Genomic DNA, 17976 nt, shown 5'->3' with positions numbered 1-17976 from the left:
ACCCTCCCCTTTCTCCCTCCCCCCCATGCATGCTAATCTTAATACCCCCCTTCTTCTTCCCCCCCCTTATCCCTCCCTGCCCACCCATCCTCCCCAGTTCCTTTCCCTTTGGTACCTGTTAGTCCATTTTTGGGTTCTGTAATTCTGCTGCTGTTTTGTTCCTTCAGTTTTTCCTTTGTTCCTATACTCCTCAGATGAGTGAAATCATTTGGTATTTCTCTTTCTCCGCTTGGCTTATTTCACTGAGCATAATACTCTCCAGCTCCATCCATGTTGCTGCAAATGGTTGGATTTTTCCACTTCTTATGGCTGAGTAGTATTCCATTGTGTATATGTACCACATCTTCTTTATCCATTCATCTACAGATGGACATTTAGGTTGCTTCCAATTCTTGGCTATTGTAAATAGTGCTGCGATAAACATAGGAGTGCATCTGTCTTTCTCAAACTTGATTGCTGCGTTCTTAGGGTAAATTCCTAGGAGTGGAATTCCTGGGTCAAATGGTAGGTCTGTTTTGAGCATTTTGATGCACCTCCATACTGCTTTCCACAATGGTTGAACTAATTTACATTCCCACCAGCAGTGTAGGAGGGTTCCCCTTTCTCCACAGCCTCGCCAACATTTGTTGTTGTTTGTCTTTTGGATGGCAGCTATCCTTACTGGTGTGAGGTGATACCTCATTGTAGTTTTAATTTGCATTTCTCTGATAATTAGCGATGTGGAGCATCTTTTCATGTGTCTCTTGGCCATCTGTATTTCTTTTTTGGAGAACTTTCTGTTCAGTTCCTCTGCCCATTTTTTAATTGGGTTATTTGTTTTTTGTTTGTTGAGGCGTGTGAGCTCTTTATATATTCTGGACGTCAAGCCTTTATCAGATCTGTCATTTTCAAATATATTCTCCCATACTGTAGGGTTCCTTTTTGTTCTATTGATGGTGTCTTTCGCTGTACAGAAGCTTTTCAGCTTAATGTAGTCCCACTTGCTCATTTTTGCTGTTGTTTTCCTTGCCCGGGGAGATATGTTCAAGAAGAGATCACTCATGTTTATGTCTAAGAGGTTTTTGCCTATGTTTTTTTCCAAGAGTTTAATGGTTTCGTGACTTACATTCAGGTCTTTGATCCATTTTGAGTTTACCTTTGTATATGGGGTTAGACAATGGTCCAGTTTCATTCTCCTACATGTAGCTGTCCAGTTTTGCCAGCACCATCTGTTGAAGAGACTGTCATTTTGCCATTGTATGTCCATGGCTCCTTTATCAAATATTAATTGACCATATATGTTTGGGTTAATTTCTGGGGTCTCTAATCTGTTCCACTGGTCTGTGGCTCTGTTCTTGTGCCAGTACCAAATTGTCTTGATTACTATGGCTTTGTAGTAGAGCTTGAAGTTGGGGAGTGAGATCCCCCCTACTTTATTCTTCTTTTTCAGGATTGCTTTGGCTATTCGGGGTCTTTGGTGTTTCCATATGAATTTTTGAATTATTTGTTCCAATTCATTGAAGAATGTTGCTGGTAATTTGAGAGGGATTGCATCAAATTTGTATATTGCTTTCGGCAGGATGGCCATTTTGACGATATTAATTCTTCCTAGCCATGAGCATGGGATGAGTTTCCATTTATTAGTGTCCCCTTTAATTTCTCTTAAGAGTGACTTGTAGTTTTCAGAGTATAAGTCTTTCACTTCCTTGGTTAGGTTTATTCCTAGGTATTTTATTCTTTTTGATGCAATGGTGAATGGAATTGTTTTCCTGATTTCTCTTTCTATTGATTCGTTGTTAGTGTATAGGAAAGCTACAGATTTCTGTGTGTTGATTTTGTATCCTGCAACTTTGCTGTATTCCGATATCAGTTCTAGTAGTTTTGGAGTGGAGTCTTTAGGGTTTTTTATGTACAGTATCATATCATCTGCAAATAGTGACAGTTTAACTTCTTCTTTACCAATCTGGATTCCTTGTATTTCTTTGTTTTGTCTGATTGCCGTGGCTAGGACCTCCAGTACTATGTTAAATAACAGTGGGGAGAGTGGGCATCCCTGTCTGGTTCCCGATCTCAGTGGAAATGCTTTCAGCTTCTCGCTGTTCAGTATAATGCTGGCTGTGGGTTTATCATATATGGCCTTTATTATGTTGAGGTACTTGCCCTCTATTCCCATTTTGCTGAGAGTTTTTATCATGAATGGATGTTGAATTTTGTCAAATGCTTTTTCAGCATCTATGGAGATGATCATGTGGTTTTTGTCTTTCTTTTTGTTGATGTGGTGGATGATGTTGATGGATTTTCGAATGTTGTACCATCCTTGCATCCCTGGGATGAACCCCACTTGGTCATGGTGTATGATCCTTTTGATATACTGTTGAATTCTGTTTGCTAATATTTTATTGAGTATTTTTGCATCTACGTTCATCAGGGATATTGGTCTGTAATTTTCTTTTTTGGTGGGGTCTTTGCCTGGTTTTGGTATTAGGGTGATGTTGGCTTCATAGAATGAGTTTGGGAGTATTCCCTCTTCTTCTATTTTGTGGAACACTTTAAGGAGAATGGGTATTATGTCTTCTCTGTGTGTCTGATAAAATTCCGAGGTAAATCCGTCCGGCCCCGGGGTTTTGTTCTTGGGTAGTTTTTTGATTACTGTTTCAATTTCTTTGCTTGTAATTGGTTTGTTTAACTTTTGTGTTTCTTCCTTGGTCAGTCTTGGGAGGTTGTATTTTTCTAGGAAGTTGTCCATTTCTTCTAGGTTTTCCAGCTTGTTGGCATATAGGTTTTCATAGTAGTCTTTAATAATTCTTTGTATTTCTGTGGAGTCTGTCGTGATTTTTCCATTCTCATTTCTGATTATGTTGATTTGTGTTGACTCTCTTTTTCTCTTAATAAGTTGGGCTAGAGGCTTATCTATTTTGTTTATTTTCTCAAAGAACCAGCTCTTGGTTTCGTTGATTTTTGCTATTGTTTTATTCTTCTCAATTTTGTTTATTTCTTCTCTGATCTTTATTATGTCCCTCCTTCTGCTGACTTTAGGCCTCATTTGTTCTTCTTTTTCCAGTTTTAATAATTGTGATGTTAGACTATTCATTTGGGATTGTTCTTCCTTCTTCAAGTGTGCCTGGATTGCTATATACTTTCCTCTTAAGACTGCTTTCGCTGCATCCCACAGAAGTTGGGGCTTAGTGTTGTTGTTGTCATTTGTTTCTATATATTCCTTGATCTCTATTTTGATTTGTTCATTGATCCATTGATTATTTAGTAGCATGTTGTTAAGCCTCCATGTGTTTGTGAGCCTTTTTGTTTTCTTTGTAGAATTTATTTCTACTTTCATACCTTTGTGGTCTGAAAAATTGGTTGGTAGAATTTCAATATTGTGGAATTTACTGAGGCTCTTTTTGTGAGCTAGTATGTGGTCTATTCTGGAGAATGTTCCATGTGCACTTGAGAAGAATGTATATCCTGTTGCTTTTGGATGTAAAGTTCTATAGATGTCTATTAGGTCCATCTGTTCTAGTGTGTTGTTCAGTGCCTGTGTGTCTTTACTTATTTTCTGCCCGGTGGATCTATCCTTTGGGGTGAGTGGTGTGTTGAAGTCTCCTACAATGAATGCATTGCAGTCTATTTCCCTCTTTAGTTCTGTTAGTATTTGCTTCACATATGCTGGTGCTCCTGTATTGGGTGCATATATATTTAGAATGGTTATATCCTCTTGTTGGACTAAGCCCTTTATCATTATGTAGTGGCCTTCTTTATCTCTTGTTACTTTCTTTGTTTTGAAGTCTATTTTGTCTGATATTAGTACTGCAACCCCTGCTTTCTTCTCACTGTTGTTTGCCTGAAATATGTTTTTCCATCCCTTGACTTTTAGTCTATGCTTATCTTTGGGTTTAAGGTGAGTTTCTTGTAAGCAGCATATAGATGGGTCTTGCTTTTTTATCCATTCTATTACTCTATGTCTTTTGATTGGTGCATTAAGTCCATTTACATTTAGGGTGACTATTGAAAGATATGTACTTATTGCCATTGCAGGCTTTAGATTCGTGGTTACCAAAGGTTCAAGGTTAGCTTCTTTAGTATCTTACTTCCTAACTTAGCTCGCTTATTGAGCTGTTGTATACACTGTCTGGAGAGTCTTTTCTTCTCTCCCTTCTTATTCCTCCTCCTCCCTTCTTCATATGTTGTGTGTTTTGTTCTGTGCTCTTTTTAGGGGTGCTCCCATCTAGAGCAGTCCCTGTAGGATGCCCTGTAGAGGTGGTTTGTGGGAAGCAAATTCCCTCAGCTTTTGCTTATCTGGGAATTGTTTGATCCCACCATCATATTTAAATGATAGTCGTGCTGGATACAGTATCCTTGGTTCAAGGCCCTTCTGTTTCATTGCATTAAGTATATCATGCCATTCTCTTCTGGCCTGTAGGGTTTCTGTTGAGAAGTCTGATGTTAGCCTGATTGGTTTTCCTTTATAGGTGACCTTTTTCTCTCTAGCTGCCTTTAAAACTCTTTCCTTGTCCTTGATCCTTGCCATTTTAATTATTATGTGTCTTGGTGTTGTCCTCCTTGGATCCTTTCTGTTGGGGGTTCTGTATAATTCCATGGTCTGTTCGATTATTTCCTCCCCCAGTTTGGGGAAGTTTTCAGCAATTATTTCTTCAAAGACACTTTCTATCCCTTTTCCTCTTTCTTCCTCTTCTGGTATCCCTATAATACGAATGTTTTTCCTTTTGTATTGGTCACATATTTCTCTTAGTGTTGTTTCATTCCTGGAGATCCTTTTATCTCTCTCTATGTCAGCTTCTATACGTTCCTGTTCTCTGGCTTCTATTCCTTCAATGGCCTCTTGCATCTTATCCATTCTGCTTATAAATCCTTCCAGGGATTGTTTCACTTCTGTGATCTCTTTCCTGACATCTGTGATCTCCTTCCGGACTTCATCCCACTGCTCTTGCATTTTTCTCTGCATCTCATCCCACTGCTCTTGCATTTTTCTCTGCATCTCATCCCATTGCTCTTGCATTTTTTTCTGCATCTCTGTCAGCATGTTCATGATTTTTATTTTGAATTCTTTTTCAGGAGGACTAGTTAGGTCTGTCTCCTTCTCAGGTGTTGTCTCTGTGATCTTTGTCTGCCTGTAGTTTTGCCTTTTCATGGTGATAGAGATAGTCTGCAGAGCTGGTACAAGTGACCGCTGGAAGAGCTTCCCTTCTTGTTGGTTTGTAGCCTTTTCCTGGGAGAATAGCGACCTCTAGTGGCTTGTGCTGGGCAGCTGTGCGCAGACAGGGCTTCTGCTTCCTGCCCAGTTGCTTTGGGGTTTATGTCCACTGTTGCTGTGGGCTTGGCCTGGCTGGGGCTGTTCCTCCAAAATGGTGGAGCCCCGTTAGAGGGGGAGCAGCCAGGAGACTATTTATCTCCGTAAGGGGCCTCTGTGCTCCCTGCTGCCCAGGGGGTTAGAGTGCCCAGAGATCCCCAGATTCCCTGCTTCTGGTCTAAGTGACCTGTCCTGCCCCTTTAAGATTTCCAAAAAGCACTCTCCAAACCAAAACAACAACAGCAACAATGAGAGAGGGAACAGAAAGGAAAAAAAAAAGAAAAAACACGCGATTTTTTTTTTTTTTTTCCTCAGGTGCCGGTCCCAGGCACCCGCGCACTGGTCCTGCTGCCCTGTCTCCCTAGCACCAGGGTCCCTGTCCTTTCAAGGCTTCCAAAAAGCACCCACCCACCGGTCCCGCAGGGAAGGAACGCTCAATATTCTTGGTCCTCAGGCACTGGTCCCACGCACCCGCTCACCAGTCCTGCCGCCCTGCCTCCCTAGCACCGGGGTCCCTGTCCCTTCAAGGCTTCCAAAAAGCACTTGGCAAAAAGAGAGAAAAAAAAAAGGGGAAAAACGCGCGATTTCTTCCGTCCTCAGGTGCTGGTCTCAGGCACCCACCCACCGGTCCCACAGGGAAAAATGCGGGATATTCTTTGTCCTCAGGTGCCGGTCCCAGGCACCCGCTCACCAGTCCCGCCGCCCTGCCTCCCTAGCACCGGGGTCCCTGTCCCTTTTAGGCTTCCAAAAAGCACTCGCAGAAAAGAGAAAAAAAAAAGGGGAAAAACGCGCGATTTCCTCTGTCCTCAAGTGCCGGTCTCAGGCACCCGCCCACCGGTCCCGCAGGGAAAAACGGGGGATATTCTTTGTCCTCAGGCGCCGGTCCCAGCCACCCGCTCACCAGTCCCGCCACCGTGCCTCCCTAGCACTGGGGTCCCCGTCCCTTCAAGGCTTCCAAAAAGCGCTTGCCAAAAAGAGAAAAAAAAAAAAAAAGGGGAAAAACGCGCGACCTCCTCCGTCCTCAGGCACTGGTCTCAGGCACCCGCCCCCAGGTCTCGCAGGGAGAAACGCGGGATATTCTTTGTCCTCCGGCGCCGTTCCCAGGCACCTCCTCACCGGTCCCGCCACCCTGCCTCCCCAGCAACGGGGGCCCGTCCCTCTAAGGCTTCCAAAAAGCGCTCTCCAAAAAAAAAAAACTGCTCCAGTTTCTCTCCACCCGCCGGGAGCCGGGGGGAGGGGCGCTCGGGTCCCGCCGGGCTGGGGCTTGTATCTTACCCCCTTCACAAGGCACTGGGTTCTTGCAGGTGTGGATGTGGTCTGGATGTTGTCCCGTGTCCTGTGGTCTCTATTTTAGGAAGATTTTTCTTTGTTATATTTTCATAGCTCTATGTGTTTTTGGGAGGAGATTTCCACTGCTCTACTCACGCCGCCATCTTGGCTCCCTCCTTTCTTGGAGTTTTTGAGTCTGCTGCCATTTTGTTCCTTCAGTTTTGCTTCGTTGTTATACTCCACAAATTAGGGAAATCATTTGGCATTTGTCTTTCTCTGCCTGGCTTATTTCACTGAGCATAATGTCCTCTAGTCAGAGTTGTTTATTTTTGAATAGATAATTCTTGACTTGCTACAAAATTCAGAAGGTATTCCCTTTTTCCCTCCCTCATCTCTCAGCTGCCCAGTACCCCCAGGAGGAGGCAGCCCTCCTAGCCACTTTTATTTATGAGCATGCACCTATATATTTTCTATTGCTACAGTATTACTTTGCGGGCAGATGGCTATCTGCAGCCCCACTAGTCTGCCCCTTGCTTTATGTGTTGTATCCTGTCCACTTTTCATACCAGTACAGGTGGAGCTTCCTCATTCTTCTTCATTGCTCCTTGTTCGTTGTATGGGTGTGTCATTTCCCTGTTTATTGATGGATGTTGCGGATGACTTTCAGTCTTTTGCTGCACTGAATAACCTTGATGTGTGTCATTTTGCACACAAGTCAACAGACTGATGATGATACAATGTGGCAGATGCAGTGGTGGCGATACCTGTGGGAACTGGGGGAGAAGGGGAGGGCTCCTAGAGAAGGCTGGTTGATAGTGCCTTAAGAAAGCTTAGTGTAAGCATTGATATCTGAGGTGGGCCTTGCAGGCTGGGCAGACCTTCAGCAGGCTGAGATGTTGTAGGAAGGGCCAGTGTGAGTACAGGGGGAACGGCTTAGATGTGATTGGGGGTATTCAAGAGTATTAGTCATCAATTGTTTCATGACAAATCACCCCAAAACTTAGTGGCTTAAAACAACATTTATGATCTTGAAGTTTGTGTGGGTCAGGAGGCAGGTATTATTGTGAGCCATTTTAGAAGGCTGCCTCCAATAAGCAAGTTGCAGTGAGGATGGGATTGGCTGGAGCAGACCAGAGCTGTACGCTGGAGCCATTATTGTAGATAATCTTACACACTTGGCTGAGAAGTTGGGTTGGATGTGAGAACAGTGGGAGCTCTAGAAGGCCTTTGAGCAGGAGAATAATGTGATAGCTGTCATCTAGGAAGGACCATTAACCTGCCAGCATTATACTGGAGGGGTCAAACTGGAGAGAGATAAGTAGGTAGAGACTCAGAATTAGGAGATGTCTGCGTTAACATAGGTGAAAAGTTTCTGGTCTGTACTAACAGTTGTGCACAGTTGAGTGCCTTCTCTCTATAATGTACTTTGGATGCATTTTCTCTTCGGCACAATGCCCACCCAAAACAGATAGTACTCTTCACATTCAGTGTGCCGCTGAGGAGGCAGCCTTGGAGAGTTAGAGAACTTGCGTGTGGTCCACAGCTCGTAAGTCATGGAGCAGCACTCAGGTCTGCCTTTTGGGGGCAGTGGGAGTGGAAAGTGGGGGTGACTGGGAGTGAGGTCTTGGCTGTTCCCTGGTTGCTGAAGAGAGGTGGTGGAGTCTGAGAGGTTGACTTTTGAACCTAGTGGTGGGACAGAGATGCCACTGTAACAAGAAGGAGCGAGGCCAGAGGGGCTGCTGGTATGGTGGGGGAAGGTGAGCCATCCCGAAACATTGGGCCCTTGTTGGCTGAGTCCTTCCCAGTTATAGGGGGATCATAAATAGTTCCTGTACTTTGTATATGAAGATGTACCTTTGGCCAAACAAAGAACAGGGCTGTTTGAACTGGGTTTACATGCCCTCAGCAGCCTGTACAGCATGTGGCGGGGCTTCTGCTGAAGTCTCCTTGTTAGAGCAGTCACTGGCCAACCCAGATTCAAGGAGGGGAACTAGACTCCACATCTTGATGGGAGGAGTTGCAAAGCGATTGTACCCATCTTTAATCCATAGACTGTCGCGACCCTTCAGGGACCGAAGCAACACGCCCAAGGTCTTGATTCTTCTCTAGGCTTTATTGTCTAATCTCTTGCGGCGGTTACAGCAGTTGTCGGGAAAAAACTCCTCTCCCTCCCGGCGGGCTCCCTTATATTCAGTCACCCAACCAATCCGGGACAGTATCATGCGTGACCTTTAAGCGGATAGGTGTCACGTGCCACTCTAAGTGGGCAGCACGAGCTGTGCACGGGTACGGAAGTCTGCTGGGCCAATCCCCAACAGGGAAGCAGGCGCCATCTTTAGGGCATTGCCCAGCTGGAGTGGGGCTCAGCCTCGGCCGTAGGCCGGGCCCCCACATCTCCCCCTTTATTGTTTTATAACCAAAGGGCTGTCGGGATCATGCCTGTCTTAGGTCGTCCTGAGTCTGCAGCATTCTTACCCGTCCTCAGGCAACAGACAGCTTAGGTCTGCGCCCTGTCTTAGGTTGATATGCGCAGCTCCCGATCTTACCCGTCCTTGACTACTGATCCAGCATATTAAGCCATACTCTAGGGGAGATGCCTTCCTCTAGCTCTGCTATGGCCTGCAACAGGACCTTCCGTTCTCCCCGTTGCTGTTTTTGTAACAGACTTTCCTCCCAAGCAGGAGAGGCCCACAATTAGCAATATTCCTATGACACCTACACCTGACCAGGCTTTGGTGGCGTTTAACATCTTGCCTAACTGTCTGGACAAGTTGGCAGCTTTAGAATAATTATGAAAAGGAATACCAGTAATACACCCCCGTATAAGAATGGACGCAGCCCACAGACAAAACCTCCCCCAAGAGGTCCAATTGTTCTTGAAGAAGGTTCATGCATTGGTTGACCAAGGCCATCCCATTCTTATAATGGCCGTTGATGACGTTCTGCGTTGTCATTGCCAAGGCAGTGGCCTGGGACAGACCATTCAGCATCTCTGCCGTAGGAATGGTGATCCACGGCAGGAGCAGAAGCAGTGTGATCATCTTGTACCTCTGCTCCGGGGTTTTCCACTCCGTATCAGACGTTCAGGCACCCAAACGGGGTTCTGCTGGTCCTGTGGAAAAACAAACCGAGCCTCGGGTCCAGATTATCACTGGGTCCGGGCCTTTCCATGTTCCTTCCAACACATCCTTCCACAAAACTTTAGGCATGTGTTTTGGATTGGATTGTTGGCTGTGCCGCTCTGCTGCACTGTGGCCATTTTTGTCCAGTGTTCTAAAATCTTCTCCTATTCCCCCTTTTTGTTTATATAAGGCATTCTTGAGGGTGAGGTGGGTGCGTTCCACCATACCCTGACCCTGAGGGTTGTCTCTAGCTCCCTGCTGCTCTCATGACACAAAAGGATGTCATCCATATAATGATAGATGATTATCAGGGGAAACTGTTTCCTGACAGTTTGTAAGGCCTTCTTTACATACACATGGTGGGGCTATTAGCCATGCCCTGTGGCAATAAACCTTTGACAGAAACAGTCTTTGATATCTATCACTATTGAATTCCATCCTCTGGGCAGGGCCACAGGGAGAGGAAGGCCTAATTGTACAGGTCCCATAAGCTCCATCTGTCTGTTCACTGCCCTGAGATTATGGAGTAATCTCCACTTGCCAGACTTCTTCCTAATTACAAAAATAGGTGTGTTCCATGGCGAGGTAGAGGGCTGGAGGCTACCAGCTGCTATCTGTTCTTGTACTAAAGTGTGGGCTGCTTCCTTTTCTTTGGTGAGGGGCCACTGAGGTACCCACACGGGCCTTTTTGACTGCCATGTTATTTCTATAGGCTGTTTTCCCTCAGTGGCCCCGAAGAAAAACCCAATCCTGGTCCTCCGGGCCCTTTGGGCAGTCTCCCTGCTAAAAGGATTGGTTGTTCTTTCCCTTGGAGATCCTTCCCTAGTCCTCTAGTGCCCGCGTACCCCTGTTTTTTCATTATGGCATTAGACTGCTCACGGTAAAGAGTCTCTGTGGTTAGTTTAACTCTGCTATTAAACCTGTTCTCTAGCTCGTCCCCCGAAAGTTCCCCGTCTTCATCCTCATCAGATGGCAGTCCCTGTTCAGATCCCCCTTATGATGCCTTTGCGAAGGCACACTCTTCTCGTACTTCCTCTAATATTTCCTCCCCCTCTTGGATGGCCTCTTGGCAGCTTGGCTTCTGTCCGTTCAGGCAATTTTTTACCAGACCCCAAATAGGGATTGTCCCTGGTGGAAGGGGCTCCCTCTTGTCTGCCCGGCGTAGGTCATCCCCCAGCCTGTCCCATAAAGGGCTGGTGATTTTTCCTTCATCTAAGAACCATGGGGCATGATTCTCTATAGTGTTCAGGAATGCCCTGGCAGTCTTCGTTTTCAAAGGGGTTCCATTAGCTCTAAGGAGCACTTTCAGAGGTTCCTCGGCCCTAACCCTAGAGGCCTCTGTCCCCATCCTCTCTCTAAAGGGGCAAGTATCCTAGTTATGATTTAGATGGACTACGTCGCTAATTCCGTGAACCTTTTGATTTCGTCACCACTCTGCGAACCTTTTGATTTCGTCGCCGCTCTGTGAACCTTCACTGGCGCCTCCTCATTCCATATATTATAAACAATGTCACAAACACTAACAGGACACACACACTACACATAAAACACCCACCGCAACTGCCTGCTGTCTGCCCTGCCACGTATACTTTCAGTTTGCTCGCCGATCCACTCACCCTCCTCGGTTCCCTCTCCCGGTCTGGCCAGCCGACCGAACGGCGTCCAGCGACGTTCCTGAAGAGTTACAAGCTCTACTTCATCGGCAGGCGCCAGGGTCAGCGATTCACGGGGTTCGGCACCACTTGTCGCGACCCTTCAGGGACCGAAGCAACACGCCCAAGGTCTTGATTCTTCTCTAGGCTTTATTGTCTAATCTCTCGCGGCGGTTACAGCAGTTGTCGGGGAAAAAACTCCTCTCCCTCCCGGCGGGCTCCCTTATATTCAGTCACCCAACCAATCCGGGACAGTATCATGCGTGACCTTTAAGCGGATAGGTGTCACGCGCCACTCTAAGCAGGCAGCACGAGCTGTGCACGGGTACGGAAGTCTGCTGGGCCAATCCCCAACAGGGAAGCAGGCGCCATTTTTAGGGCATTGTCCCGCTGGAGTGGGGCTCAGCCTCGGCTGTAGGCCGGGCCCCCACAATAGACAGCCAGTAATGGAGGATAGGGATTTGAACCCAGATCTGTGTGACTCAGACCTGATACACTGTATCCTCTTCTGCTTCTCTCTCACTCCTTGGGGGCTGCACCACTTGTTGGCTCATGCATGTCATTAGTGGGAACCTATTCTTATTTCAGCCTCCCAGAGTGGCCATTGCACTTAGTCACCCCTTTTTCACAGGTTAGCATCTAAGATCATTGTAACAGACAGAACCTTCTGAAACTGACTTTATCCTAGGGATTTGCTAGCTGCTCCCCAGGCTTCAGCACTGACTGCCAGAAGATATGTATGGAATTTCCCTGTGGAGTTCCCATTCTGCCAGTCACTGCACTTTCTGTACTTAGCCTTCCCATCCACAGCACTGGCCCTGGGGGATCCTAGTGGCCTTGCAGCCAGATGTGCAGACTGACCCTCTGTGAGTTCTCCCAGATGGTGTTTAGTCCAGTGATTCCGAGACCTGGTTCAGCTGGCAGATTTGCCAGGGAGCTCTAGAAAAACTGTAGATTCCTGGGCCTTGCCTCAGGCTTCTTGAGTTAGTATTTCCAAGAATGATGTCTAGGAATCTGCATTTTCAAGCTCCCCATTGACTTTGCGGGGCAGCCTGGTTAGGGAACCACTGACTTCTCAGAAGGTGCCTTTGAGGTCACTGATCAGAGGAGGTCATGTGGGGGCCTGAGAAAGATTGTCCTGAGGGCCTCATACTTCAAACCAGGACTCCTGAAACCATCCAGTTTCTGACAGCATCTGCTCAAAGCTTTGATACTCTTGTGCATCCTTTGATAGTATCTGAGATTTATGGTGACTGCTGGTTTTCTTTTGAAGTGTTTGCAGAAGGGAGCGAGTTCTGCCGGAGACCCTTTTTAAAGCAGCACCTACCTGGTCTTTATCTGGAATACAAAATTCCTTTGCTTAAGTACAGCACAGAGAAGACAAGTAGTGACTCCATAGCATCTTACTACGCTGATGGACAATGACTGTAATGGGGTATGTGGTGGGGATTTGATAGTGGGGCGAGTCAAGTAACCACAATGTTGTTCATGTAAGTGTATATTAATGATACCAAAAAAAATTCCTTTGCTTAGCTGTCTGGTTATCTTTGGTGCAAAGATATAACAACCCTAGGTATATCCAAGTCAGCACAACATTTGGACTTTTCTAATTCTGTTCCTTGGACCTACTTAAGGTTCACTTTGTAGATTTTAAAACCCTGGCTGATTTTTTTGTCAGTTAAGCAAACTAATATCGCATTTTGGAGTATTTAGAAAATACAGAGAAATATAAAGAATAAAATAAAGATTATCTAGAACCTTCCTCTCAGAGGATTCTCACAGTTAGTATTTTGATTAATATACTTTCATGCCTCCTCTTTCTTTCACACACACACCTTCACATACTCCTTTTGAAAACCATATTATAGTCATATAACACTACTGTTATTTAACAGCTTTATTGAGACATAATTCAGATGCCATAAAGCTAACCCATTTAAAATGTACAATTTGATGGGTTTTAGTATATTTGCAGAGCTGTGCAACCATTACCACAACCTAGTTTTAGAACCTTTTCATTATCCCAAAAAGAAATCTCATATCCATTAGCATTTCACTCTCCATTCTCTCCCTCTTAGCCCTAGGCAACCACCAGTCTACTTTCTGTTCCACAGATTTGCCTCCTCTGGACCATTTCATATAAATGGGGTCACACAATATGTGTGGTCTTGAAGCTGCTTTAAACATTTATATCACCAGCAATGTGAATATAGGTTTCAAGAGGACGTTTTTTTTAATTAGGGTATAATTGATATACACTCTTATGAAGGTTTTGCAAAAGGTTTTGAAAAAACAATGTGGTTACTACATTCACCCCTGTTATTGTGTGCCCTCCATACCCCATAGCAGTCACTGCCCATCAGTGTAGTAAGATTCCAAGAGCACATTTTTAACAGCAGAGTGTTATTCCGTCTTATGAGTGTACCTGAGCTTATTTAACCAGTCCTCCTATTGGACATTTCTCATCTTTAGCTATTGACATTTAATGCTTCCTCCACTCAGAAATATTCTCGTTTGTTAATTTATTGGCTAATTGTCTGAATCTCTGACTCAAATAGAAGCTCTTTGAGGGCAGCTACCTGTCTTATTAACTTTATCTCCCCACTACCTGGCATAGTTTCTAGCAGTTGGTAGGTATTTGGCTCCAAAAGTGTGTGTGTGTGTGAGTGTGTGTGTGTAGATGTATAATATGGAATGCATCAGAATGTAAGGATATTGATAAGTTTCACCAAATTGCCAAATTCCAAACAGTTATCCTAAGTTACCCTCTCTCTGCAGTATGTGAGAGTGCCTGACTCCCTGCACCCTTGCATCTGAGGTAATCTATAAAGGAAGTGCTGTGGCTTTTTGAACTGCAGCACTTTCTGACCTGTGATGTGGTTTGGGAGTTGATGCTGACGTGCCTCTCTCTGTGGCCTGTGAAAGTCCGGCCTGTTGGGTAAGGTGGTGGTGTCTGGGAGCACTGGCTTCCTAGGTCCCCTTTGTGGCCCGGTTATATTGCATCATCTCCAGTTGTCCTTAGGCTGCTTGGTGTTCTCTGGCCACTTCCCCTGTCGCATGTGGACATGTGAGGAGTGAGTAAAATTGGGTTGGTCGGGATGTTGCCTCCTGATTGAAGGCCTTTTGAAGTCATCGGGAGAGAGGTCACTCTGAAAGTTGCACGTCTTCAAAAATAGAAATGAAATGTTTCCAGAAGTCTAATGCAGTTGGCCCAGTCTGCCTCCTCTGAGGGTGGTGGGTACCCACCCAACTAGTAAGCACCTCCTGAGTCACCCACTGGCTGCAGTTCCTGTCTGGGAAAGCCTGCTACCTGTGCATGGCAAGAGCCTCCCCAGAGAGTTGCCAGGGATGTGGGGCAGGTCTCCCAGGTCACATCAGCGGCTTTCATTTGTGGCTTCCCAGCAGTTCTTTTCTCCAAAGATGAGTCGGGCAGCTGCTTGTTTTTTATGCAAGTGTGTGGTGTACACACTTGGGATTGGAGGAAAAAGCTTGGGGGATGGCCAAGGCAGCACTTGTGTGTAGGAGAGAGCTCATGTGTCCCTGTGGAGGTCAGTTAAGGTCCTAGATGTTCACCTCCAGCAGCAGCTGGCTGGTTATGCATTTATTCATTGCGCATGGTTTTCATACCACATTCCCCTTGGAGTTTGCCCCCAGCCCTCCCACCCATCCTAATCCCTTTCATAAGATGCTGCCTCTTGAAACTGTGGAGATGGCAAGCATTCTGGATTCCTTAACCTCTTTTCTTTGAAGCTCAGAAATCTCTCATGTTAGGTCTCTCACATTGTTTCATTATTACTTAGCAGTTACCAAGTATCTGTTCTATACCTAGGGCCTTACTAGTCTCTGGAAGTACGCAGCAGAGAGATTGGCCCTCTAAAAGGTGAAATGTCTCTCTTCTCCCCAGGCTCAATTCCCTTCCTCCCTGATGGCACCGCTGCTGCCCTGGCCTCTCTTCCTCTTTCCCCTGCCTGAGTGTAAGCATTCTGGGCGTCTCTGCCCTTTCTCTGCTTTCCTCACCCTCTCCCCTGACATGATTGGCCCTTTCTGGGGCTGAGACCCTCTCCCCTTATAGATGCAAATACTGGACCTCCCGCTGCAGGTCCACCTGCTTGCTAGGCAGTTTGCAAGGCATGACTGACTCCTTTGTCTCCCCTCATGCCACGTCTCCATTTCTCTTCATGATACTCCATTCTGTCAGTTTCAGGAGCCTTAAAGACAGTTGGAACCCTTCCCCTTTGCCATCCACAGCTTTCTCTCCCATTCTCTTGGTCTTTGTCCTCAATGTTCTGATGTCATTGCCTGTAGTGGGTTGGATAGTAGCCGCCCAGAAGATATGTCCACATCCTGATCCCTGGATCCTGTGAATATGACCTTATTTGGGAAAGGGCTCAATGCAGAATCCCTCCCTGCATTGCAGCTGTGTGCAAACCTATGCTCACTCTCCTCCTCTCTGGGCCTGGGCTTGTTGATCCTTCTGCCTGAAACAGGGACAATGTTTCCAGTTCCCAGAAACATGTTCATTACTCTGATCTTCCCAAGTCCAAAGGCAGGTATCACTGCTTTCCTTTTCCCTCAACTCCAAGGTCAGAGATGCACAAGGCTGTGTGTGCAGCAGCTACAAGTGGGGTCCTTGGAGTTTGAATCCTGGTTCTCTTGTTCATTAGCCAAGGGCCTGTGACAGATTACTAACCTTGCAGAGCTTCAGTTTCCTCTTTTGGAAATGGGGCTAATGGATTGTTGTGAGGATTAGATTATGTAGTGTCTCTCACTGTGCCTGACGCTGTTTGCTTTGTAATAGGAGAGATTCACTCAGCCTATACATTGAATATCCCAAGCCTGAGCAAGCCTGGGAGCTCTGACCCAAATCCAGACTCTGCCTCTGCCATCCTGCTACAGCTCTCCTCATCTCTCCACTGTGCTCTGTGCTGGCTATGGTGGGGGCCATAGCAATGGATAAGAGTCAGTGGTCTAGGAGGGTAAATAGAACCTGTAGATATATGAGGTGGTATGACAAAGCATCTAAGAGTATGGGCTCTGGAGTTAGACCTTGGTTCAGATTCAGGCTTTTGTGACCCTACCTCAGTGACTTTGGAAAAGTTTTCTTTACCTGTTGGAGCCTCAGTTCCCTCATCTATAAAATGGGGTAAGAGTGTTACACACTTTGTAGGGTAATTAGGAGAATTAAATGAAAGACTGCTCATAAAACATGCACCATGTGCCTGACTCTTTGTAAGCACTTAATAAATGTGATGAGAGGTGACTAGGTTCCTCTGTAGTGAGTGGTAAGTGCTTTAAGGCTGAGCCTTGGGTGGCCTCGCTGCAGAACTCGTGGTGCCCTTGGAGTTAGGTAACAAAGGGACGTGGAGAAAGAACCTTTGCAGTGTTGCCTCCTCCATAAACTCTTGATGCTTCCCCTGAATTGCACAGAGGAGTTGGCCAATCTTTGAACCCCGAGTTTTTGGTATTTCTCTTGTGGAGCTTGTCATGGTCTTTCTTGTATTATAGTTAATCCTTTAGTCTACCATCCTCTCCCTGAGACCAGCACTGGGCACGGGGTAACTGTTTGGTTACTTCAATTAAACCTTGGGATTCAGAAGGGGAGTGGTCAGCCCATGGTAGCAAACCATCAGGACTCTCTGACCCCTACTTCTGTGAGTCTGTTTCTCCTGTGGCTGCACAAATACAGGGCTTCCTCCTTCCAAAGAACTACACTCTGTACATGGGACCCAAAGTGGCTCCAGAAGTGTGGGGCACTGCCACATTTGGAGTCTCACCACCATCAGGAGCAGAGCTTAGATAGGCCAGGCATCAAGATGGAAAAAATGGATCTACTGCTAAGGCCATGGTAAATTCTGGGGATAGAGCTTGGAATCTAGTTTCTTTTTGAATTCAAAAAAATTTTTTTTTAGAAAGAAACAAGAATTATGTATATTCTAAATACTGAGTGTTACTAAGAATCTTATCTGGAAAACTCCAGAATAACCCACTGAGCTTGTGACTGTATCTGTAGCTGCTTATGGGACATCTTCATGTGGGGGGTCTCCAGAACCCCTAAAACTCAACATGCCCCAAAATGACCCCTTAATATTTTTTGCCAGACTTGCTCTTCCCACAGTCCTCGCCTTCGTGGAAGCATCCCCGTGCCCCATTCACCTGTTGGTTGTCCTCCACTTTAGTCCTAGCCTCAGTGCCTGTTTCATCAATACCATGTCTTGTTGATTCTTTCTCAGTTTCTCTCCTGGTTTTTGCCTGAAGGTTGATAACGTTAGTGCTACCTCAGCTTGTGGGTGTTATTTGCCTTGTATTTCCAACTTTTCTGTGTCATTGTGTATTTGTCATAAACAGAATATGGCTGGATTTAAATTTTCAAATCAAATCTGAAAATCTGTCTTAAGTGAGTTTAATTTATTTACATTTTGGGGGTTTGACTTAAATATATTATCATGTTTTTGACTATTTTCCATATACTTTCTTGCCTTCTGTTTTACTGATTTTCTTTATTCCTTTTACTTCTTTTGAAAAGTGCACATCTTATTCCTATTCTTACTCCTACATTTTCTCTTCTTTTTCCGCATCTTTTTACTGTGAAAAAACTTGAAAATAGTATAGTGAACATATGTATTCTTTTTACTCACATCTAGTTAACGTA

General features: G+C 45.5%; 1 protein-coding gene across 17 annotated transcripts in view; it reads left to right on the top strand.

Annotated features, from left to right (window-relative positions):
* Positions 1 to 17976, top strand: part of PPARD (peroxisome proliferator activated receptor delta) — a 117531-nt gene that overhangs the window by 24999 nt on the left and 74556 nt on the right. The window lies entirely within an intron of this gene.

This window comes from Manis javanica, chromosome 16 (assembly GCF_040802235.1).
Source record: "Manis javanica isolate MJ-LG chromosome 16, MJ_LKY, whole genome shotgun sequence".
Lineage (NCBI taxonomy): Eukaryota > Metazoa > Chordata > Mammalia > Pholidota > Manidae > Manis > Manis javanica.
This window is presented reverse-complemented; position numbering and strand designations above follow the sequence as displayed.